A 27,126-nucleotide genomic window follows, 5' to 3' on the forward strand; every position below is an offset into this window, starting at 1 on the left:
CTGACAGCGCTGCTCCGGATGCAGGGGGCGGTGCGCCGCAGCTGTGGCCGCCGGGCAGCGCCGAACTTGGTCGCTTTCCTGCAGTTTTCCCCGCTCACCTGAGGGTTAAAACCTCGAAAACCCGCCCTTCGGTGTTGATCTGTCGGGGTAGCTGCTGCCAGTACCTGGCGGTTCTTCTCCCCAGGTGAATTAACCACCTGTTCGGTCGGAAGGTGGACGGGAGGCTGCAGTCTCGCCCTCTTTAACAGCCTGAATCTTTGAACTTGTGACACGGCTCTCGAAGGGCGTCATGCGTTAGGTGAAGGTAAATGAAAAGATAATTTCGACGTCAGATCGCGAGCAGAACGTGGGCTGTTTTCACCAGCGTGGTCGTTGTTCGTTCTATTAAACTGTTAGCATTGGAAGCCTTGGGCTATTGGAGGGGAGACTGTAATGGTTGCTGGGAGTGCTAGGGTTCGTAAATTAAGAGCTTTTCTTTTGTGAAATTTTATATAAATTTCTCTCAACCCCTATTAAATAGGAATAACAGGCTGATGAGGTTTTCGTTTTCTTTTGCAATGTAATCCTCATTACGTGTTCACGATAGGCTTTTAAAACAGCCACATAATTACTTTGCTTCTTCCTGTGGTCTGTGTTCTTAGTTCTTAAAACCAAAGTTTGTGTTCTGTTTTATAAGAATGAACTAATAGTTGGACTCTTTCTGTAATATTTTATCACTATGTTCTTACCAGCACCAGTACCAAACATATGCCACTCAGGAGTTCCAGCCATATGCTAGGCAGAAACAAATTGAGTTTTTGTGGCTTTCGTCTTGTGTTTGGATAAATATTTTGTTTTTTGTGTATTTGCTAAATCTTTAATTCTTGTCATCTTGTAAGTTTTACTTAAATCACCTGAAAATGTTCAAGAGAAATCCTGTCTACTTAATACTTGCTTGTTTGAATTTTTTTTTTTAAAGTAATGAGATAGTGTCCACTCTGCTAGATGGTGGGCCTGAAAGAAAAAACACGGAGATTTTAAACACATCTTTCATAATATATACCAAAAATTTTGTTTTTAGCATTTTAGCCGACTAATAATTCTTGCTATCACTATAACTCATTAGTGGGGAAAAAGGATGATGACAGGAAAACATTCTTGGGAAATTTTTATATTAAATTTTATATTTAAAAATTTTAGCTATCACGTTAAATTTTACTATATTTTCTTATATCCTTTATAGATCATCTCAATTTCTGTGTTGGTTAAGTGGAAAATTTTTTCCCCAGGCTGACTACTTTCAGCCACCTGTATGCTTCTGTATTAAGTCCCTCTTTTTCCTTTTTGTCTGACTCCTCTGAATCATTGGATGTTCAAGAAAAATAAACTGTTAACATTGGATTCAGTCAACCATAAGTATAAAGATGATTTGTTTTTCCAAATTGGTGTATGTTGAAAAGCAAATTTTTTGGTATGCTCTGTGTCATCACTTCCTCTCTTCATGTGAGTAACTGAGAGCTGATTTATTTTACCATGCACTTAGTAATTCCTTTTTACTTGTTAAAATTTCTACAATAATATTAAGCATATTTATTATTAATTAATAATTGATTAGCCAGACATAGGTAAGGGCTGATTTGGTAAAACTCGGGAAGAAAGCAATGCATAATTAATACTCTCATTGTCTTTTGTAACTATACGTAGGTAAAGAGCATTTAATTTATATTTATTTTTTATTTCAGACTTATGGATAATATTTATGCTTGTTTTAAAAATTTATATTTTTTATATTTATGTATACAAAACTTGTGCACCTTATATTTTGCCCATATTTTTTAAATATAGTTTGATGCCTTAACCAAAACACATTTTTTAAACAAAATATTCTTGTTGCTTTTTTCCTTAAGAATGAGTCCAGATTTTACCTTTGAGAGTAATGTAAGGATATGCACATGATTTCCAATTTTATTAGCTAGATAATCAAAAGATAAGTCATCAGTGAGCTTTTTGTTTGTTTCTTTAGCAGTTTCTAACAGACTTCAAATAAACTAAACTCACAGTATAATTTCAGAATATTTTTCAGTCGTCTCATTTTAGGTCTCAATCCTTAGCCTTCTGTCTTTCCACTTTTGTGGTTTTGCTTGTCTTCAGTGTATAATTCTAAGTTTGCAGTTAGCCCATAGTCTTCCATCAGATTCCTTTATGGATGTCGTCTTTGGTGTTTCTAGTCATTTACAACCTGTGGGTATTTTTTTCTCCAGGATAGAAAAATGTACTTGGGAGATGACAAATGATCAGAGGATGATGAGATATTATCAAAGTGGTGATAAAAAAGCAGTTCACAAACTAGTTGGATACTAGACTAACTAGATGTTATTAGCAAAAAAATGATGTTAGTATTATGAAGTATGTGGCACCTTCTGTAATTTAAAGCATAGTGAGGACCAGAACAATCCAAGAATTTGGAGGAAGTCAGACTTGAAAATTAGGAAGGATTCGTATATCAAAGGGAGAGTCATTCCACAAAAGATAGTTGGGCATAGTTGGAAGCAGTAGCAAGGAGACTAGCCTGAGAGCATCCAAAGACAAGCAGTGTATTAGGAGAGAAAACAAGGTAGAGATGTCTGCGATGCCCCAGGGTATGGTCACAGGAATAGGATGGTGGGCTGGACATGAGTTTGGCTGTATCATTATGAGTTCATCACTGAAAGAATTATGCATTTACTTTAACATATTAATAGCTTAAGTTTTGTGTATATTGGGTCGCTTATATGTGTTTATGTAGCTTACATCAAAGGTCCGCAAATCTTTTTTGTAGAGTTGAGGGTGTGTTAGACTTTGCAAGCTGTTTATGGTCTCTATGGAAGTCTTATTTACATGCTTGCTTTTTTTTTTTAACCATCTTTTAAAAATACGAAAATCATACCTAGCTCAGGAACCAAACTGTTATATATGGGCTAGATTTGGCCATCAGGCCTGGTTTACTGACTTCTAGCTAATCATTGGCTAGGTAATTGTTCACATGGTACGTTCTATGAAATATATCATTTTGCCTATGTGACTGGTGGTTTGTATGACTATCATTTAAGTATTTTTTCCCTTGTAGTACACTAAAAGTAAAGAAAATATGCTAGAAAAAGTACTACTGTAATTGTTTAGTGGTCAAACTTCTAGCAAGGTCCTGGAGTAGTTCTCAGAATTAGGAAGTGAAAGAAGAAAAAAACCTTTAAGGCAGCCTTTAATGGAAGTGAAAATAGCTACACAGTTGCTTAATTTAGACTTTGTATAAAGTGAAGTATATCAACCAAGTGTGATGGTTTGACATATTTTAAAACTATAACTGGCATTTAGAAACTTCGGCTAGGATGCTGGTGGCCTATAATTGCAAACAAGAGAGCAGGCAGTAGGGAATCTAGTTTTTAAAAGTAGTCTAGGGTGAGTTAGTAAAAGAACAAACAGGTAGAAATCCTGAAATAATTCCAAGAGTCATTTTGTTATGAAACAGTCTAATAATTGATATTTACATTGATGAGTTTGAGTCATCAAGGAAATGTGTACCATGTAGATTAAGGCAGGAAAAGTCCTAGAAGTCTCTTTAGAATATTTCTCCTAAGATTACTGTAAGTAAGTTATGTTTATTTAGGATAAGTAGCAGTTAGCTTGAAAATTCATTTACATGAAACAGCTCTTAGTTTCCAAAGTTATAGAGTATATTTGTAAGGCAATGCTTTTTGTCTTCAACTCACTGTGTTTCCTTTATACTTACCAAGTAAATAGTGGTATCTTAGGTTCTAGTGGTATGAACCAATGGCTAGGGTTACTGTCTGTATTTTGGGATCAAGACTGTAGCATAAGAACATTCTTCCATTCAGCAAGCATTAGTAAATAAATCCTGTATATTAATTAGGGTTAGTTTGGTGCTGGAAAAACTAAAGATGTGTAAGACAGGCAGCTTGTGGATAAAATCAGTAGTGCTTCTTTATTCTTGTTAACATTGAAACCAAACAAACAAAACTGCAAAACTTACTAAATTTTTATGCTTTTGTTACTATCCTTTTTCCATCCTTTGTAAATGTATATACTTAATGGAGTGTATATACCAAAGTTGTACGGCAATACAGACCTTTTGAAGTAAGTTTCAACCTTCATAAATTGCTGATGAACTGTTGACTCATTAAATTTTGCTCTAAAAAGAAAGTTTCTTCCATCCAACTTTTGTCAGTGCTTAAAAACACCTTTCCTATTCCAGCTTTTTCATTTCCTAAAAGATAAAGTGCCTTGATGGTGATTCAAATCTGAATCTTAGTTCCACCTTCATTGTTCATCAGCATATTCATTTCAAGTTAGTTTTTTTGTTTTTTGTTTTTTTTAATACTCCTAGTTTTGCAGTCCTTAAAACAGAATAAAATGTGTTTTGTTTTCATTACAAATATTGAAAACCCAAAAAGATACTGTAAACCATGAAAAATACTGAAGTATCATACAAATGTGTACACTGATATTAATGTATTAGAAGCAATGTAGTCTTTCTCCCCTTTTTAAAAAATGTTAGACCAGAAATACTGAGTTCGAATTTTATCCTCCAAATTTCTGTAAATATGGTATATTTCCAGTAAGCATTTAGTTTACTTACAAAATTTTAACTACTTTCTTGGCAAAGAAAATGCATGAGATAGCTTTCAGGACAGTCCATATCCACTGTGCCTCTGTCCTTTTTGCAAGGAAATACTAAGTTATTCCATACAGCCTCAGCTATTCTTTCCAAAGTAAGGTAAAAATGGGCGTTTGGCTTTCTTATTATTTTTTTTTTTAAAGTGGAAGACAATTTCTGTATCTATTGAGATTTCATTGGATTTTAGGACCCATACTTGGTTATTTTTAAAATCCTACACAAACCTGCTGGATATGTGATGACACACTCAATTTTACAAATGAGATTATACTTCTGATTGATTTCTCTCTTCCTCACTTCTTGGGATCTCTTAAAGTGATAGTTACTAAAAATATAAAGCAATGTATACTTGGTAATAAGTCTTGATGTAAAAGTTACCTGAATTTGATAGATTATGTGTATTAATCACCTGTATCAATGTTGAAGTGTTGTGTGTTCTGTTTCCCTTAAGTCCACATTTTAACTTATATATATAACTTAACCAAAGTTTATATGATTTCTTCACTGTCTACTCCAGTGAGAAATTACATTAATTGACTTACACATTTAGTTTTCTTCAGTAAACCTTAAGGGAGGGGAAAAAAAAATCTATTTCTCTGGGAGTTCTAAACAGATGTTTCATAATTATAATTTAAGCATAGTTAGGACTTTTCTTTTAAAAGTAATTAAAAGTTGAGCATCTCTAATCTGAAAATACAAAATATTGCATGGCTTCTCTTGTACCACAAAGCCAAAATTTAAAGGACAAAATATAAGTAGTAGGAAATAGAGAGAGAGTCTTTTGCAAATGAGAAGGGTACCAGGAGATTGGGAGGGAGTGCAGAAATAATTAAGAATTGTTATGACATGTACTAACTCCCCAGAGTGAATGTAATTGTTATGTACTGCAAACATGTACCAATAAAAAATAAAATAAAAACTTACAGAAAAAAATCTTGCCATTTCTCTAATATTTTGAATTCCTGGAGTGTAATGATTCGGTATTAGGGACATACTATAATAATTCATTATAATAATAGATTTAAGGGTATATGATGTGTTGAAAATCGTGACTTTGGTGCGAAAAAAATCATTTTCTAAAATTCTTTTTCACTTCTAACAGCTTTTAATCAACAGGAAAAAACCTTGTAAAGATTCTTTACCAGAAACCTATTATAAGTGTCATTGTGATAGTGAAATACTGAATAAGAAGCACTTCTCTTAAAAGATAAGAATGTAACATTGGTGCAGAAATCTTAATTAGTACATTAAAGAAACAAGAAAAATAATTGATCTATAAATAATGGGGGAAATATATCACCGTTATACTTTATAGTTGGTTATGATTATTTACTTAGAAAATACAAAACAGTCAACTGAAAATGAGTTAAAAGTTTCAAGAAAGACTCAGTATAAGGTAAATTTAGGAGCTTTCTTACATAGCAACAATAACTAACAAATACATTAAGAAAAAACAGGCTAAATTATAAAATAAAAATTTGTAAAATGCTGAACTATATGAAGGAAACTACAATTACATCTGAATAGATAAAAGAATATTATATTCCAGAATATGGCAATTCATATTGTAAAAACACTTCTCACCCAGTTATTTATAAAATTAATATACTTCTAGTCAGAAATTCAATAGGGTTTTTAAAATATATTTTGCCAAACCAATGGTTTACATATTGAGAAAATACACAGGAATGCTCAAAGAAATCTGAAAAGAAAATATAACAAAGGAAAATGTACCCATCAGATATCAAAAATGTGAAATGGCAGCTATTGAAATAATAACAATTTGTAGTAGGGTTAAGCATGTTGATCAAAGAAAGAAAATAAAAATTCAGAATATCCATGGCTAAAGAATTATATTAAACTATTGAGTAGTGGAAGAGCTAGTCTATAAATGATGTGGGACAAATGGCAGGTATCCACTTCATTATACTCTTAAAACTAAGTTCCAAATGGGCTAAATATAAGAAAATAGAATGACAAAAATTTCAAAAGTAGAGTTTCTTAAAAATTTGGAGGTGAACCCAGGTGTGGTAGTGCATGCCTGTAATCCCAGCACTTGGGAGGCTGAGATAGGAGGATCACCATGAATTTGAGGGCAACGTGGGCTACATAGGGAGTTCAAGGCCAGCGTGAACTACATAGTGAGACCCTGGCTTTAAAACAAAAAAAATTGGGGAGGTGAAGATCTTTTCAAGTGAAGCATTAAACTTAAGATACCATTTTCAAAGGCAAGCAAGAGTCTGAGATAAAATTTTTGGCATGTAGTAGAATTAATACTCAAAATATATTTCATATTTGCCTACAAATCAGCATAAAGAAAGCAACTTAGTAGAACGTGGGACTGTAAACAGTAATCATAGGAGAAATACAGGTAGACTGTAAAGCTTTGAAGTGGTATCCATCCACATCAGTTATATGAGATACTTAAATTGAAACAATGAAATAAAACTTTTTCTCAGTTTTTGCTAGTAAAATTGACAGATATTAGGGAACTTTAATAATAGTGTCAAACTGCAGAGTAGGTACTTACAAATTACTGATCAGAGTATAAATAGGTTTTTCTTTATAGAAGAGAAGTTTGATTGTAGGTCAATTTTAAATGTTCATTCTTCTGAACCAGAAATTTGCTTCCTGTATATCCATAACACAAATATTTTCTTAGGTACATAGGGAATATTAATATTTTATGATTTATGCTGTGCAGAAGAAGAAATTTATGAAGAAAAACAAAGTAATTTGAGTACTCATCATTAGAATAGTTAAATTAGGGCATGTGCTTTATGATAGAATATTAGGCACCATGAAAAATCATGCAGTATACATATAACTGTGCTTCCTAGGAAAAAAAATCATAGGATATTTTACATGAAAAAACAAGGCAGTGTCTGATACATGTGATTTTATTTATGTAACAACTGCTTACAGAAAATCTCACACACAGGTAAGTACACAGTAAAAAGTCTGAAAGGGTACAAACCCCAGCTGTTAGCTGTAAAGATAGGCCTTGGATTTGGGAGCAAGAAAGAGTTAAAAGTAATGTTTCTATGTACATTACTAAGTATAAGCAGGTACAAGCTTTGTGATATAACAGGCATACTAGCAAAACCTAAAAGATCTTGACTTTGGCAACTATGATTGGGCCTTGTTAGGACCATACCTTCTACTAGGACAGTTCGATTTATGTCTGGTTTTCCTATGTAATTTTTATTTTTTGTTTTAATTTTTATTAGTACATATTTGCGGTATATAATATCACATTCATTGTGGGAACTTGGTACATATGTGTAACACATCATAATTCTTTTTCATTGCTTTCCCCTCTTTTTCCTCCCTCGCCCTCCACCTCTTGATCCTCTTGCTATTTGTTCAATATCTGTCTCCGTTTCCTATTATCTATTTTTTATTATGCTCTTTACTTATAGTTTTGGTTTCTCATTTAAACCTGTGTGTCTAATTTATTTCACTTAACATTATGACCTCAAGCTACATACATTTCCTACTGATGACTCAAATTTATCCTTTGCTGTGGCAAAGTAGTACTCCATTATGTATAAATGCCACATTTTCTTAATCCATTCATCTGTTGATGGACATGCATGTTGCATCCAAGATTTAGCTATTATAAATTGTGCTGTTATAAACATAGGTATGCACATCACTGTAAATGTCATGTCTTTAACTGTTTTAAGAAGATACCTGGAAGGGAATAGCTGGTAAAATGGAGATTCTAGTTTCATTTTTTTAAGGAATCTCCATATTAATTTCCATAGTAATTGTACTAGTTTACATCTCCAACAGTGTAAAAAGGTTCCCTGCCCCTTCTGCCCCTGCCTAATCAGCATTTGTTATTTGATTTCTTGATGATAGCCATTCTTTCTGGAGTAGGGTAAAATCTCTGTTGTTTTAATTTGCGTTTCTCTAAAGACCAGTGATATTGAACATTTTTTCATGTATTGGCCATTTGTACTTGTGAAAAGTATCTATTCATTTCTGTTGCCCATTTTTATTGTCTTATTTTGGTCTTGAGTCTTTTATATAATCCAGACATTAGTCTTCTGTCCAAGGTGGAGATGGCAGAAAATTTTTTTCATTCTCTGTGTTGTCTTTTCACTCACTTTTTTTTTTTTTTTGCTGTGCAGAAGATTTTTAATTTGATATAATCCCACTTATTGACTTGATATATATATATATAATTTTTTTTTTCTTGTATCAGGAATTGAACTCATGACCTTAGGCTTGCCAGGCAAGTGTGATTTGATATTTATTTCTTGTACAATGGGGGTTCAGTTCAGGAAAATTCTTACCTAGGCCTATGTCTTGAAGAGTTTTACCTATTTTATCTTTCAACAGATTAAGTATGTTTTAATATTTAGATTTTTTTATCTATTTTGATTTTTGTTTAGTACACAGTGATAGATACAGATCTAGATTCAGTATTCTCCATGTGGGTAGCCTGTTTTCCCAGCACTATTTGCAGAAGTGGCTTCTGTCTTTTTTCCAGCATATGTTTTTGGCCCCTTTATCAAAGATCAGACAGCTGAATGTTTTGGAGTTGTTTCTGTTATCTTCTATTCTACTGATTCATGTGTCTGTTTTATTGCCAATACCATGCTGGTTTTATCACTGTAGCTTTGTAGTATAACTTGAAGTGTGGGATTGTGATTTGTTCACTGCCCAGGATTGTTTTTGGTGCTCTGGGTCTCTATTGTTCCATATGAATTTTAAGACTATTTTCTCTAGTTCTGAGAAATGCTTTTGGTATTTTCACTGGTGTTATATTAAATCTATATATCAGTGTTGGAAATACTGTATGGCTATTTTGATAATTTTAATACTGGTTCTGTCTATCCAGGAACAGGGGACATCTTTTCATTTTTTGATGTCCTCTTCAACTTCTCTTTCAGAGTACTATAGTTTCTGTTTAGAGGTCTTTCACTTCCTTGGTTAGGTTAATTCCTAAGTATTTAATTGTTCTTGATGTTATTGTTAATGGTATTTTTTCCTACTTTCTCGGTGAGTTCATTATTGGTGTACAGGAACACTGGATTTTTGTGTGATTTTTGTATCCTGCTGCACAGAATTTGGTAATTATTGTAGTAGTCTTTTGGTCATATTTTTTGAAACTTCTATGTAGAGCATCATGTCCTCTGCAAATAATGTTACAGTAATTTGACTTCTTCCTTTCCCATGTGTGTCTTTTGTTCTTTCTTCTCTTGCCTGATTGCTCTAACTAGTGTTTTCAGAAGTTCATTGAACATGAGTGTTGATAGCAGACATCCTTGTTTGGTTCCTGATTTTAAAGGGAAAGCTTTCTGCTTTCCCCTATTTAATATGATGTTAGTAATAGGTCTGTAGTAAACAGCTTTCATCAGACTGACATCAGGTCCTTCTATACCTGTTTCTTTTGTTTTGTTTTGTTTTTTAAATCCTGAATGGATGTTTGATTTTGACAACAGTTGTTTTGTGTCTCGTGCTAGGTTGTCTTTGCTTCTGTTTATGTGGTATGTTGTATAATAATTTATGTATGTTGACCTATCCTTGCACTTCTGGAATGAAACCTACTTGATCTCGATGATCTTTCTGATGACTTGTTGTGTTCTGTTTCACAGTATCTTGTTGAATATTTTTGTGTTAGTGTTGAAGATGTCTGTGTTGAAGAAATTGGCCTATAGTTGTGGTGGTGGTTGTAGTTGAGTCCTTATCTGGTTTTGGAATCAGGGTAATGCTAGCTTCCAAGAATTAGTTTGGGAGTACTTCTTCCCTTTTAGTTTCATTAAAGAAGTTGAAGAGTATTGCCCTTAGATCTTTCCTGAAGTTCTTAGAGAATTATCCATGAATCATCAGCTCCTGAGCTTTAGTTAGTTGGTAGGTTTGGGGGTTTTTTTGTTTTTTGTTTTTTTTAAATTTTTTTCCAGTACCAGGAATTGAACTCATGACCTCGCTTGCCAGGCAGGCACTGTGCCGCTGAGCTAAATCCCCAGCCCCAGTTGGTAGGTATTTTTGTGTTTTGTTTTATTTTTTAATTACTGCCTTGGTTTCATTGCCTGTTACTGGATTATTGAGGGTTTTCATATCCTCTTGGTTCAATTTTGGTTATTCATATAAATCTCATAATCCATTTTTTCTGGATTTTCCAGTTGATTGGACTTCAAGTTTTTCAAGCAGTTATTAATAATCTTCTGTATTTCAGTGATGCCCATTTTGGTTTTGTATGTTTAATTTCTAATTCTATTGATCTGGGTCTTTTTTTTTTTTTGGTAAGACTGGCTGTCAATTTTATTTATTCTTTTGAAGAAACAGCTCTTTAATTCATTGATTGTTTGCAATGTTTTTAGTCTCAATTTCATTAATTTCTACTGTGATCTTTATAATTTCCTTCCCTGTACTAGCTTTGGATTTGGATTGTTCTTATTTTTCTAGCACCTTGAGGTACATCATTATTTAGCTTCCTGTGTTTTTCTGATATGGTTATTCATAGCTATAAATTTCCCTCTTAGGACTGCTTTTATTGTTTCTCATAGGTTCTGGTATGTTGTACTGACATTATCATTTGAGTCTAGGAATTAAGTTCTTCCTTGATTTCTTCTATGACCCATTGATTACTCAGGAGTATATTGTTTAATTTCTACATGTCTTAGTTACTTTTCTCATTGTTGAGACAAAATACCCAGCACTCAAAGTTAAAAGGGGAAAGCTTTATTTGGCTCACAGTTATAGAAGTTTCAGTCTATAATCAACTGTCTCCAAGTAAGGATGGCACGTGGCAGAAGGGCTACAGTTCATGGTGGCTGACAACAGCAAAAGCAACAAGAGAGAGCAAGACAAGCCTCTTCCTGTCTCTTACATCGTAGCCCATCTATTACGATTAGGGCAGTGCCAAATCAGTCAATGGACTGATCCAGAAATCACCAACTCTTAATTCCAGCATTGCACTAAGAATCAATCACACATTTCAGATTCAGCCACCTCCTAAAAAACTGTATGACAGCATGAGATTTGGGGGGAACATCTAGACATAAACTGTAACATTCCTCCCTCAACCCCCAAAGATTCATGCATATCCCTTGATGCAAAAGGCATTTAGTCCATCTCCAAGAGCTGCTAAAGTCCTAGCAGTTTCAGCATTGCTGAAAAGTCCAAGTGCCAAGTCTCCTCTGAGACTTAAGGCAAACTCTTAGCAGTGAGTTCCTGTGTAAATGAAAAGAAAGTCAAATACTTCCAACATTCAGTGGCACAAGGTAGACATTTCCATTCCAAAAGTCACAAACTGGGGGATACAAAGGAATGTGACCAAAGCAAGTTTGAAATCTAGCAGGGCAAACATTAAGTCCTGTAGTTCCATGCGAAGCATCTCAGACAATCAGTGGCAAGATGTGATCTAAACAGAGCTTGAGTGGCTCTGCACCTGCGGCACTTCTGGTGGTTTCCCATGACTTCTGTCTTGGACCAGCTCTGCTCCCTCCTTGCATTTTTCCTCAGATTGTCTACATTCCTGGCTTCTCCAAACTTCTGTGGTCTCCACTGCAGTTTTGGCTTCACACTCACAATTTCATGCTCTGCCCTCTCAGGGGCACACTGGACTCCCAGGCCTTCTTCTGAAATATAGGTAGAAGCCTTCCTGACCCCACAGCTTTTGCATTCTGCATGCAACTAAAACCAGCACCACATGGATGGTGCCAAGATCTGCTGCCAGCTAGAACAGTAGCCAGCCTTCCCTCTGTCTTGGCTATAGGGGTCCAGTGCCTGGTTCACTGAGCATTCTGAATCCAATTCTGAGGAACAAGTTCTCTAGGCCGCCATCATTCTGGAACTCTAGGGCTTTCTTCTCAAAGTAAAGTCTTTTCACTTTTGCAACTTTGAGCCTGCAAAAGGTGGAGTCCTGCTGCTTCTTGTGATGCCCTTAGACCATCTTTTCTCCTGTTCCTTCACAGCAATCAAAATCTCTTCTGCTCTATCTTTGCAGTTCACAGCTTTACTGGAGCTTCCTTTCTAGCCAAACCCACAATGTTTAAATCATTCTGCTGGGCTCTGCTCTTGATTCTCAACATAGATTTGGCTAAAAAGCCTCCAACAGTACCTGTGCCACTGCCTCAACATTCGACTGCCTTGAAATTTCTTTTACAAGATTAATTAATCCACTGCCTTTAATCTCAGTCTCAGGGGAAGTCTCTGGACATAAGCAAAATGTAGACAAACTTTCTACCAAGGCATAACACACATTCCCTCGTGTCCAGCAGTCAATGTAATCCTTCTTCTCAGCAGAAACCTCCTAAGTCTGGTGTTTTTGACTTTCTGGTCTTCTGAGCACTGACAAGAATCTCTCATACAGTACAGCCTCAGGCATTCAAGCTCTACTTTTTCTGCTGGCATCTTCAAACCTTTCTTAACTCTTTCCCTTTCCCACAAGCCAGTTCCAAAGGCTTTTGAAGCACATGGCCAGATATAGTCAAAGGAACACTCCTACTCCTGGTACCAAATTCAGTATTAATTACTTTTCTTGTTGCTGAGACAAAATACCTGATACCCAAAGTTAAAGGGGGAAAGGTTTAATTTAGCTCACAATTTGTAGAGATTTCAGTCCAAACCATAATACCATGTATTTGCATAATTCCTGTAGTTTCTTTTGTCATTGATTTCTAGTTTTATTGCAGTATAATCCGATAATATACTTGGGATAATTTTGATTCTTTGTATTTACTTAAGTATGATTTATGGGCTAGTAAGTGGTCTATATCAAAGAAAGTACCATGTGCTGCTAGAGAACGTATATTCTGTTTTGGTCTGTTAAATCCACTTGTTCAAAGGTTTGGTTCAACTCTAATATTTCTTTGTTGATTTTTTATGCCTAGTTGAGCTATTTGTGACAATTGATCTATCTGTGGTATATTGAAGCTCATAACTATAATTGTGTTGATGTTTATTTGATTTTTTATGTCCAGAGGTGTTGGCTTTATGAAGTTGCAGGCACCAGTGTTCAACATATATATTGAATTATATATTGAATATATGTAATTATATGTAATTGTTAGCTCTCCCTGTTGAATTGTTCCTTTAATAAATATGTAGTGATCTTCTGGGCCTCATCTTGCCAGTTTTGGCTTGAAGTCTGCTTTGTTTCAAAATAGGATAACTAATACACTTCTCATATACTTGTCCCTGCTTATTTTGGGGCTCCTGTTGCATGGAATATTATTTTCCATCCTTTGAGTTTTAGTTTTTGAATTTCTTTTTGAATTAAATGTGTTTCTTATATATAGCATACAGCTGGATTTTGTTATTCCTATGTAATTTTTAATAGCACCTCCTTTCACTTGCAAAACCTTCCCAAGTAGTATCTAAAGTCTCTGGTGCTTTTAGAAATAATAATTTCATTATAGTGTTGGATCTGAAGCTGTGGCAAAGTGGATTTTTAAAAAGTGAGACTTTTACAAGTGATTTATAACCTTTATACCTACTAACTGATACCACTTTATTGTACATTTTTTTTTTCTATTATAAACACACTTTTAAAAATATTATAATTTGGGGCCTGGTGATGTACCTCAATGGTAGAATGCTTACCTAGCATGTGGAAGTCCCTGGGTTTCATCCCCAACTACAAAAATAAACAAGAAAAAAATACATGTGAATGTAGTTGTTTTCCATATGCCTGGATATTTTGATCCTCCCTTAAAATTAGTACTTTATGTTTTCATTGTTTTTATTTTGTGCCTATGTGTTATTGTTGTTTGTGATGCTGTGGGTGGAACCCAGAGTCTACATGCTACCAGGGGCTCAGCAACAGCTCTACCGTTGAACTGTATTCTCAGATCCAGAACCTAATATTTAAGTAAGTAGATGTTAGAGGTCCGGAGAAAAGTCAACAGCTTGAGAGGAAGACAGAGTAAAGAGAAGGAAGATTTTTAAAAATTAAAACAGGGAAGGGAGAGATGAGTATATTTAAAAGGAATGGCTTTTAACCCAGGCATGCATAGTTAGTCAATTTATAAACAGTTCGGTTGTCTCAAATAGATTAAAACTTTGGGTTCTATAGACAAATATCTTTTCTCATGGAAAATAAAAAGTGTTTCTTGATTGACTTATGATAAAATTATCTAACTGTAAAGAATTAATGGAGAGAGCATGTTATATAGCGCTATAATAGCTTTTATGTAAGAATTCAACCCCTTCTGTTTTAAACTTGCAAGGTTTTATTTACTACGGCTAGAAAATATTGAGAAACTGCTGGGTTATTCTTATGTCTAAAGTCACTCTGCTGGACATAACAGAATTTTTTGTTTCATGTGAAACTGGGTCTTCTTATATAGCTCAGGCTGGCCTTGAAATCACATTCCTCCTATCTCTGCCTCCTGAATGCTGAATTACAGGCAAGCACTACCATGCCCGGCTCTTTGTAACCAAGAATTTGAAAGTCTAAAAGAGCAAAGTAAGCAATCTGTAATATACTTGTAAAAACTAGTGCTTCTATAAAGGACAAGAAAATGTTTGTAGATGAAAATAGAATTGTCCCACGTGTAATTATTGTTTGACTCTAAAGGTAAACTAAGTGCTTTGAAGACACCAGACATCTAGAGCTCTATACAGGATTTAAGATATTATGTACTTTTAAGAAAAGAAAGTTGATCTTATGTGCATACTGCCTTTTAATGGGTTGGGGTTGATTTGGAAGCAGTTCTTGTTTTCTTGTTTCCATAGATTCTTTTTGATGTCTTAGATGTCTTTTTTCAAGATTTCTTTTGGAATCTGTTTTATCCACACTTTCATATTAGAATTAAACTTACGATTTCTTAGTTGGGGAGCAAGGACTGTATCTTCTGAATGTAAAATTATATTTAATGCATCTGGCTAAAGAGGGTAATGAAAGTGGCTCTAATCACCTCTCTTTAAACCTCTTTATTTCACAGTGAGTGAGGCCCACCCATCATACCTACCGTACCCCTTCTACTTTCCCCATGGATAAAGAATTAGAGATTAATCCAATAAATAAGTTAAAATACACCTGTTGCTAACAATCTATTTAAACCATCATTTTCCTTATAAGAGTATGAATATATATTCTTGCTTGTATTAGGTTAAACTTTATGAAATAGTTATTTAAATTTTTTTTCCTTAAATGGCAATTTTATGTGATTCAAGCTATTAAAGTGTAAAAGTGTGATTGCGGTAATACTTTATACAGTGATGCCTTGATTGTCAAACTCAATTCTTTCCAAATTCGTGTTCGAACACCAGAAGATTCAAGAACTGAACATATTTTTCCCGTGAGAAATAATGGAAAACCAAATAATTGGTTCTGATGCCCCAAAATTACACTTACAAATTCGTTTTTCCAGGACATTAACAAATTTCACGATGATTTCTTTCTTTAATTGTGTTGTGGTCCTCACAGTTTTCCTCTTAGCTTTATTCCTGGCATCACTTTCTTTGTCTCCATGGTTATGATGTTTTATGCAAATAAAGTGCAAGAAAAAAGCACAGTTATGAATTTTGAACACACTAATACCAGCGCTACATGTTGTCTGAGCTAGAGTGGTGCTTAGACCGAAGCATCACCCTTTTGTGTCTGAGACAATGCGTGACTCACTCTCAGCCAGTATAGGCTTTTCAGGTTGGATTTTCGGTTGGACTGTTAAGCAAAGTTACAAACACCAACTAGATTTTTTTCAAGTTTTGCTGTTTGAATAGTGGAAAATTCAAGCTTGGAGTCATTGGACAGCTGAAGTACTGCACTTCAAAATGTTATGGCACTAATCATGAAAATATATTGTAAGTTATTTAAATAGCAAAAATTCACAGATAGCATCAGGCTAATGAACTGTCACTCTACATGCCAAATCAGAACATTTATGTGTACACCTCCTTTACAAAAAAGACAAATGTAATAAGCCAAAAAATACTATTACTACAGATATTCATCATCATGTAATAAAGTAGTAAATGACTTTCTTCAAAAACTAAATTGAGTGTGACAACGATAAAGCTAAGAGATAATAATTTATAATTCAAAATCCTATAGTAATTTGTATCTAAAAAGCTATCAGACTTGAAAACCATGACTAGTTGAAGACACCATAAAAACCAGGACCAGTTGAATAAAGGATTAATGATAGATCTACAGATAACTAACTATTCTTCCTCACAAATTGTGGGAATTGTATCTGTTGTTTTACAGCCCATTGTCCTAATAGAATTCTGAATGACAGGCCCGAATAAAACCCAGAATTATATTAATTTTATAGATAGCACTGAATAATAACCTGTTCTACAAGTTGCTAGTAAGTAACCCTAAATCCTACATAGAAATGTAAACTAAGGATTTGTGACATTTGCCAAAAATAAATAACTTCTATTTCCCTTTTATCTAAAGGCATATCAAGAGCACACTGGCTTCAAGTGGTAGACTTTGGACCATATTTTTTAAGTTATACTTTTAAAAACATAGCTATTTAGGTTCTGTTCTGGATAAATTCACTTTTCTACTTTCCATTGAGTACATTAAAAATCAGGAGTAACAATTTCAGGTCCCCTGTGAAGATGGAATCAAAGGGATTGGATTTATTTTTCTGCTTTAAACAACTAAAAAACGAGATTAAGGTATATGGAATAGTAGCACTTGAGACATTAGGCATCAGGGAACAAAAGAGGGAAATCAAGGCAAGTCCTTGATTTGTTCAGCTGCCTGGAAAATGTTAACCAGGACACAGCACAGGGAGGTGAAACCCAAGTAAGTCCTGGCAGACTCTGATTTGAGGTGATGAAGCTGGTAGTCCAGGAGAATTAGAGTATATAGGACACAGAAAGAAAACATCAGATATCTAAAGAGTGGTTCTCCTTAAGTATTCATTAGAGTACTTGATAAACACATACATTTATAAACATTTTGGAAAAGAGCCACCTAAAATAATTATATAGAACACTATCCAGGTTCATGAAGGGCCAGAAAAAGTGCCTCTTCCTACTAGCCAGAATAGAAAGCCCGATCATTCAGAGGGCGTATGATAAAGTGTTCTATAGGATCTTGCCTTAGAGATGGGGAGAAATTAACCCTATACTGAAAACAGCTCTGGTCCTACATAAGCAAGATGCAGCAGGACCAATCTGTTTCCTAGTTATTTAACTACATCTCAGAACAAAGCTCAAGATTATTTGTAGGAATACAAAAATATTTATTTATTTATTTTTATTTTTTTTGTTTGTTTGTTTTGTTTTTCTCCGGTACCGGGAACCGAACTCACGACCTTGCGCTTGCCAGGCAGGCGCTTTTGCCCCTGAGCTAAATCCCCAGCCCCTACAAAAATAGCCAATAGAAGTGGCAAAATACAAAACATGATTAGAAAAAAAAAAATGAATCACTTCAAAGCGGCACAAAGATGACATAGATGGTGAATTACTGGTTATTTAAACAGTCTGACTGGAGTATCTAAAGAAGGATTGAACATGTTAAGTAGCACTATCTTCTACATTAAAATTACAGTGTCAGAGATAAGAGGTGCTGGGTGGAATTAATGGCATGTTTAGACACTGCCAAAGAAGCATGTGAATATAACAATAAAAACCACCTAAAGTAAAACAAAGAAATGAAAGAGAAGTAGATGAACTGAAAAAGTATTTGGAGAAATAAATGACCAAAAGTTTTCTAAATTACATAGAAAGTATTATTTAAGAAATACAACAAAAGAAACATGAATAAAACTTCAGAAAGAATATCATAGTCAAATCACTTAAAATGAATGCTAAAGAAAAAATCAAATCTTAAAGCAACCAAAAAACAAAACGAGGGTAAGAATGACATCAAATTTCTCGTCAGAGACAATGTAAGGTAGAAGACAATGGAGTAATATTTTTAAAACACTAAAAAACTTACCAACTAATATTCTTTACTCAAAACTATTTTTAAAACAAAGGCAAAGTAAAGATTTCAAACATGCTAAAACGGAAAAGATTCAGTTCATTTAGTTCTGCTCTAAACAAGATGTTAGTCATTAGGAAATTAAGCCGTATGAAAAGCTGCACCTATACAAGGAATTAAGAGTAACAGAAATGATAACTATGTGGGTAAATGTGTAAGATATTTTTCTTACTAGTTAAGCTTCTTTAAAAGACAGTTGATGGTTTCACCTAAAAATGATCACAGTGATTATGGGGTTTATAACATGTAAAAGTAAAATGTACAGTAACATTTGCCAAAAAAGGCCTAAATTGCAGATTTATTGTTGTAAGATTCTAATAGGTAATATCTGAAATATTGTATCATAAATACTGTGATGAGTAATAGATGCATATTATAAACTCTAAGCAAACCACTCAACAGAACAAAAACTTACAGTGTAAAGCCTGAGAAACAAGTAGGGTGGTATAAAAAAATCACCCAAAAACAGCAACTAGAAAAGAAAGAAACCAATAGAAAACAAATAGTAAGATGATAGATACAAATCCAGCCATGTCAACAGTCTCATTAAGTATAAATGGTCAAAAGCTGCAATTACAAGGTACAAACTATTGGGTTAGACATTAAAAATAAGATTGAAGTCTGTCAAATTGTAAGAAATCTGCTTAATAAAGATACATGTAAGTTAAAAGTAACAGAATGCAAAAAGTTGTATTATCTTAACACTATCTAAAGAAAGCTAGAATCACTATTAAATCAGAAGTTACATTATAGAACAAAGAATGTTACCAGGAATTATGAGGATATCTCATAATAATAGAAGGATTAATTCATCCCAAGCACATATATATCTAATAAAATGGCTTCAAAATATATAATACAGCTAAAGAGAAATATACAAGTATACCATTGTAGTGGAAATTTCAGTACTCAATAATTAATAGGACAAGTAGAATGTAAATCCTAAAATTATTAAATTTCTTGAAAGACCTGTGTAACCTTGAATTCAGCAAAAATTCCTTAGACATGCCATCAAAACACCATCCACAGAATGAATTGATAAGTTGAACTTAACATACTTTTAAACTTCTGGTCTTCAAAAGACATTAGGAAGAGAATCAAAAACAAGCTATAGACTGGAAGAAAAAGCCTTGTAAATCACTTAGCTGATAAAGATTGATATCCAGCATATATGAAGGATTGTCAAAACTCAACAATAAGAAAAAAAAACCTAATAACAAAATGGGCAAAAAGAATAGATATTTAACCAATAAGTTAAGTGAATAACTAATAAGCATATGAAAACATGTCCAACATCATTAGTCATACATGCCTATATTTTGATGACATCTATCCTTCCACTCTCCTCCCTTACACTGTTCTCTCCCTTATTACTTTCCTTTTGTCTGATAATAGTCACCCTTCTATGTTCATCTTATCTTTTTTTTTAATAATCCACGTATTAGGGGAAAACATAAGGTATCTATTTTTATGTTTGTTGGTGAAAGTCAAAGAATGTATTCACATCTAGAAATGGGGTCATCAAGAATGTACTTTACATTAACAGTTTGACATCTTCATTATAAATGAATGTTTTTGTAAAAATTAGTTTACTCTAGATCTGTATAATCCTGGGAGTAGGTATCAGCTTAGCCTGGAACTTGTTAAAAATATGAATTACAGGAGAAGGAATTTGTGGAACCCAGCGACCTAGGTTCTAATAAGTTCTGCAGGTGAGTCAGAGTTTGAAAGCCATGGTTTAGAAAAACAGTAGAACTTAGCACACATATTCTGGTAGTAGTGGAATTTGTTTCAAAAAGATTTCACATGGTAGCACTCCTAAGGTTTGTGCAGTTCATTTCACCTTTTTTTAAAAAAACATTGAATGCTAGTTACTGAAACGTGCAGAAGTATTTAGGGATGAACTATGCAGGTGTCTGCAATTTTGAAATGCATCTAAAATATATGTAGATAAAAGAATATATGTGACAAATATGGATAAAAGAATACATGTGATAAAGAAAACTGTCACTTTAGCCAGACATGGTGGTACACGCCTGTAATACCAGCACATGAAGGCTGAAACAGGAAGATCACTGCAGGTTTGAGGCCAGCCTGGGCTACAAAGTGAGTTCAGAGGCAGCCTGAACTGCATAGTGAGACCCTGTCTCAAAAAGAGGGAGGGAGGAAGAAAAGGAGAAGAAAAATGAAAAATGTCAGTTTAAAACATAGGTGGTGGAAAATATGAGTGTTTACTGTTCATTTGTTTCAGCTTTCCCATAGGCTTGCAATTTTTAATAACAAAATATGAAATCATAATTTTTTAAAAATTTTTTATTTTGAAAAGAAAAGAACAAAAACTAACAAAAACAAAGTTATAAACAAAACAATATAAAAACAAATCTTTAAAAATTCTTTTTAAAATTTATAAGAGTATTCTAGAATGTACTTTTAGACAAAATATTAATGGTAGGTGGTAATGAATTTTTACTATCTTAACATTAATTATAAATAAACATATATAAGTTTGTTTCACTGGATTGTTGCTGTCAGAAATTGGTTAAGGTTTTTCTAGTCAAATTAAAACTGGATATTAAAATGAGGTCTAAGTAATGTTCTGTAAATTACTGCCACTGATTAGCTCTTGATACTTCAAAATGAAAAGATTTTTCATAAAAGCCTCGAATTTATCTTTCTTTACAGCTGAGTAATATTCCATTATAATAGGTAAATGGTCACAACTAGAGACCATACTCATAAATGAAATAAATCAGACCTGCATGTGTAAGCATCATATTGTCTCACTAGTGTAAGACCTGAAAGAGTGAATTTAAAACTAGGAGGTATGATAGACATTGTGAAATGAAAGGAAAATGATCAAAAGTAAAGGGCAACTGAGGTGTGGAAAAGAGATGGGAAATTATATGAGTATGTATATACAGGATAGCTAACATAGTTATACTACTGTCTTCTGTTGCTCTACAGAAAGGAACAGTTAATGATCACTTGTTTGATCAATCTTGTATGTCTGTTTGTTTTCCTGAGAAACCACTTCAAAGATATCAAGAAGTAATACAAAAACCATGGTTAATTTCCAGCAACTTTGTAACTCTGTTTTGTTTGTATTGTTCTTACGCTATTTTGTAAATGGATGTCTGTTTGTTAATTTTTTTTTTTTTTTTTTTGAGATAGGGTCTTGCTGTGTAGCCCAGGCTGGCCTTGAACTTGTGGCGATCCTTCTGCCTGCCCCTCTTGAGTGCTGTGATTACAGGCCTCTGCTACCATGCCCAGCTGATGTCACTTTTGAAGACAGATACAAATTTCTGGTTTTTAAAACATTTTATTATTAAAGCCATAAAAATCAAGCAAATAGTAAATTAAAAGAGATTTTGAAAGATACATTAAACAGTAACAGTTGTTAATCTAATTCTGATTCAAACAAATTTTAATAAAAATGAGAGTTCAAAAATTAAACTGAATATTTGATGATTAAAGGAATTACTGATTTTTTTGTATAGTAACAGTTTTGTGGTTACTTTTTATTTTTTTATTTTATTTTAGGAGTTTTCAGAAAGGGTCTTGTTAAAACCCAGCCTGACCTTGAACTCATTATGTAGCTCAGACTGCCCTCAAACTTAAAGCAGTCTTTCTGCCTCGGCCTCCCAAGAGCTGGGGTTACAAGCATGCACCACAATGCCCCATTGTGGTTATGTTTTTTTGTTTTGTTTTGTTTTGTTTTTGGTACCAGGAATCGAACTCAGGACCTTGCACTTCAGGCAGGCACTTTTGCCACTGAGCCCTATGTTTTTTAAAAAAAACCTGTCTTTTAGAGATGCATACTAAAATATTTGCAAATGAAATTATGGAATTTCCTGAACTGTTTCAAAATAATATACAAGATTGGAAGAAGTAACTGGTAGTATAGATATGAGTTGATATGAAACTGAGTGTTAGGTACATGGAGGTTCATTATATTGTAATGATTATTTTGGTGTACATTTGAAATTTTCCACAATAAAAAGATTTTAAGAGAGATACAGGTTAAATTTAACTTCTTTAGCATGATCTAAGAACCTAAACACTACTTATTACAATGTTTTTATGGAAATATTTTCTAAATATCTGACAACTAAAGAAAGGCAGCCTGTTTCTTAGGTGAGGATTGCCTCTATTGTTTTGTTTTGTTTTTTAACATAATGGTCTTAGTCGCAGTCTTACACCAAATCTTGTACTAGTGCCCCTTTTATACTTTCAGTGTCCAAAGAAATGCAAAAGGAGGCATTGGAGAATGAAAGAAAAAAAAACTGAATTAATCATAAGTCTTTTGAATGGTGAAGAGTTGTCTTTGTTTTTTTTTTTTTTTCTGTCATTTAAAATGATAGGTTTTTCCCCTTATATAGAGTTTATGAATTTTTATTTTGAGGTTTTTGTTTTAGGTTCTGGTAAGAAAAGATACGATTTTTTGCAGAGTGATTCTTGTGCCTTTCATCTCGGGAAATTCCTCTATGAGTGATTTTTAAATGCCTTTTTAAAATCCAGTGTAGTCAAGTTTAAAAGATAAAAAATCCAAAAGTTAAAAATGATAACAGGTCTAAATTAGAAAAATATATTTTAGGATATTAGTAATTCCTGTATGAGTGATTTTTAAATGCCTTGTTAAAATCCAGTGTAATCAAGCTTAAAAGATAAAAAGTCCAAAAGTTAAAAATGATAACAGGTCTAAATTAGAAAAATACATTTTAGGATATCAGATCATGAGTTGAATTACTGATTTAGATGAAGCCCAAGTTCAAGCGGAATTTATTGAAATTTCTCTGAAAGGGAACTGAGATGGTTTAATAAGCTAGTGTGACTCTGTTGTTGGCATACAACTTCAAAACTTAATTTTTAAATTAAAATTTTGATGAAAGTGGAATAATTGGATTCACAGTATATTTTTTGAAAAACTGTAGAAAATAAAGAAAAAAGTTACTACAATCCCACCATCTTTTTTTATTATTTTAAAGAGAAAAAAACCCAAAATTCCAATACAATATAATAGGAGGATAACAATGGTTAATACATTGTGTATTGTTATCTTTAAATTAGTTACTCTGAGTACAGGGTATCAGCATTTAATTGTTCACACAATATTAGCACAAACCTATCTTTTCAGTGAGTTAAGAGAATTTAGTAGTATAGCTACCCTAACTTTTTTGGGGTGGGGTGCGGTATCAGAAATCGAACTCAGGACCTTGTGCTTGCTAAGCAGGCGCTTGTGCCTCTGAGCTGTATCCCCAGCCTACCTTAACTCATAGATGTATTTTTTTTTCATTTTGCTTTTCCTTTCCTTCTTTTCTCCATTTCCCCAACCCAGTTTCTCTTTCCTTCTGAAGTTTCTTCCCATTTTACAATATCTGTTGTACATTTTGAATCTTATTTACTCTTTCAGCTTCTCACAGTAGGGAGACAATATGATGTGTACACATTTGTGGCTGGTTTATTTCACTTATGAGTATGGTCCCAAGCTTCATCCATTTACCTATAAAAGTCTCCAGTTTATCCTTCTTTATGGCTGAGTAGTACTCCATTGTATTAAAAAATATTTTTTATCCATTCCTCAGTTGATGGGCATTTGGGTTGTTTCCAAGATTTAGCTATTACAAATTGTGCTGCTGTGAACATGGGTGCACATATATCACTGTGTTAGGATGTTTTTATTTTTCTGGGAAGGTGCCCAGAGGGGAAATAGCTGGTGGGATGGGACCTGTAGTCCTAGTTTTTTGAAGCATCTCCACCTGATTTCCACAGTGGTTGTACCAGTCTGCATTCCCACCAACAGTGGAGATGGGTTCGTTTTTCCCCACAGTCCCTCTAGCATTTGTTATAGGTTGATTTCTTCATGATAGTCATTCTTTCTGGAATGAGGTGGAATCTCAGTGTTATTTTAATTTTCATTTCTTGAATGACCAATGCTGTTGAACATTTTTTCATGTATTTATTTGCCATTTGTATTTCATCTTAGAAGTATATATTCATCTCAGATGCCCATTTTTTGATTGGGTCTTTGAATTTTGGGGTTCTGATTTTTTTCAGTCCTTTATATGTTCTGAGGAATAGCCAGCAAACATTTTTTCCCAGCTTGTGGGTGACTTTTTTTAATTCTTTATATGTTCTAGATAGAAGTCCTTTGAGGAACAATTGGCAAACATTTTTTCTCACCTTTGTTTGTGATTTCTTTTGCTATGCAAAAGCTTTTTAATAAGGTGAGATCCAAGGTGGTTCTTTGTGATAGTTCCTATGCAGTTGGGGTTTTGTTCATGAACTCTGCCTATACCTATGTCTTCAAAATTTCTGCCTACTTTCTCTTCCATCAGATTTAATGTTTCTGTTTTAATATTTAGAGCTTTGATCCATTTCAAATTTAGTTTAGTGCATAATCCTACCATCTTGATAGCAAGTCAAGCTGATTATCAAGAGTAATCTACCTTAGTTTCTAAGTCTAAGCTATTGTCATTATAACAGTAGCATCCTTGAGAGCTTGTCTGGAGGTTCTAGCAAGGAAGCGCAACTACTTGTATACCCTTAATGGAGGAAACTGTCCTCGTCTCTTGAGAGTGGTCAACCTCTTTCAGCACACAGCTTTAGGAGGGCCATCTATGTGTGGGGATTTGAGGGAGAAAGGGGACACCCACTTTACTGTAACAAACACCCAAATGTTTGCCAGCCAAAGCAGTCAAATCAACCAAATCAACCAGATCAACTCTGGTGATTGATGTGGTGATAGATGTCACAGCCAGATTGCCCACACATCCCAGTAGCATCCTTAAAATAGAACAAATTCAGATAGACTGAGTGGATAGGAATGACGATACTAAAGAAGAAAAACTGGCAGAGTATGTGAGCGAGGAAACTAGACAGATTTAGGGTTATGATAGTGACTGAGAAAACACAGTAATATTTCTGCAAATGATAGTTTGTGGACTGAATGCCTCAGTCCCTTTCAAGGTGTTGACCCTTAACCCTCAGTGTGATGGTCTTTGGAGGTGAGACCTTCGGGAGATGTAAGAAGAGTGAATTGAAGAAAGAATTGTTAAGCAAGAAGGAATCAGAACTTAAAAATTTGGTTTGGATGAGGTCATGAGGATAAGGATGAGGCCCCTATAAAGATTAGTGTCTTTACAAGAAGAGGAAGAAATCAGAGTTCATTCACCATACATGTAAGAATCTAAGGAAAATATAGCCATGTGAGAGCCAGAAAAAAGTCCCCAAGAATTTGACCATGCTGATACTCTGATCTTGGACTTCTTAGCCTGCAGAACTGTTAGAAATAGTGTTTCAGGGTGGGGTTTTTTGTTGTTTTGTTTTGTTTTGTTTTGTTTGTTTGGAGTGGGTGTTTGTTGGTTTTGGTTTTGGTTTTGGTTTGGTTTTTGAGACAGGGTCTTACTATGTAGTTCAGGCTGGCCTTGAACACATGGTGATCCTCCTGCCTCAGCCTCCCAAGTGCTAGGAGTTCACCACTATGCCTGGCTTGAAATAATGTGTTATTTGTAGCTCCACAGTGAAACAGTAACTGGTACCAAGAAACGGAGGATTACTCTAACAAATACCTAAAAATGTGGAAGTGGCTTTGGAACTGAGTTACTAGGTGGAGGCTGTAAAATCTTTCAGATGTATGCTAGGAAAAGCCAAGATTGCCATGAAGAATTGTGAAAGATTGTTTTGATAAGGAGAGTTGGAGAGAGCCTCCATATTCTTAGAGGACACAGAAGTAATCTTCAACAAAATTTTAATAGAAAAATGGATAGTAATAGCCATTCTGATGAGGTCTCAGAAGGCAATGAAAAGCATCTTGGACAATAAAGAAAAGATGATCCTTGTTCTAAAGCGGCAAAATACTTGGGTGAATTATATTTGTGTTCTGTAGAAGGTAGAAATATTAAGCTATGAAATTTTGGATATTTAGGGAGATTTCTAAGCAAAGTGTTAAGGAGTAGCTTGCTTTCCCTTTACTGCTTATAACACAGTGCAAGAAGGATGAACTGAAGAAAGAATTGTTAAGCAAAAAGGAATCAGAACTTAAAGATTTGAAAATTCTGAGTCTGTCCATATTGCCAAAAATGAGAAAGCATGTCTATAAGAGAAAATTAAGGGTATGTCTATTTGATAAGGAAATAAGTGTGTTTGTGAACTATGGACCTAATTAACCATCTCAGCATAAACCAGGAGTTGTCTTGGGATTATACCAGCAGAAACATAACGATTAGACAATCAGAGAAAATAAGACAGGATAAAGGAAGACTGTGAACAAGAAAAGGAAGAAGAACCCTAAGGGCAATTCAGAGATCATCAGACTACCACTCCTACCACAGGCCCAAAATGCATGGGCCCAAGCAGTGAGACCACCTCCAGCTCAGTTTTAAAGAACAGAACTGAGTCCACTCAGCAGAGCCACATAGTTAGTGCTCAGAGAGCTGATAGGGAAGGCTTCACGAAGTGAAAGAGGTGGGCCACCCTGTGGAGCCATGAGGATGATACTACTATCTCAGTGTCTGGAAGGGAGGACTGCTGCTCCAGTGAACCTGGAAAGCAGAAAGCATTGAACTGA

General features: G+C 34.3%; 1 protein-coding gene across 2 annotated transcripts in view; it reads left to right on the top strand.

The window, feature by feature from the left end:
* Nucleotides 1-27,126, top strand: part of Fndc3a (fibronectin type III domain containing 3A) — a 143,286-nt gene that overhangs the window by 581 nt on the left and 115,579 nt on the right. Inside the window, exon 1 of one of the 2 annotated variants that reach the window (XM_005387571.2) lies at nucleotides 1-304. The exons of the other annotated variant lie outside the window; for it this stretch is intronic. The gene's annotated coding sequence lies outside the window, so the exon portion shown is untranslated. The remainder of the gene's footprint in view (nucleotides 305-27,126) is intronic. 2 annotated transcript variants of the gene reach the window in all.

The sequence above is a fragment of the Chinchilla lanigera genome, unplaced genomic scaffold (genome assembly GCF_000276665.1).
Source record: "Chinchilla lanigera isolate Chin_1 unplaced genomic scaffold, ChiLan1.0 scaffold00030, whole genome shotgun sequence".
Classification (NCBI taxonomy): Eukaryota; Metazoa; Chordata; class Mammalia; order Rodentia; family Chinchillidae; genus Chinchilla; species Chinchilla lanigera.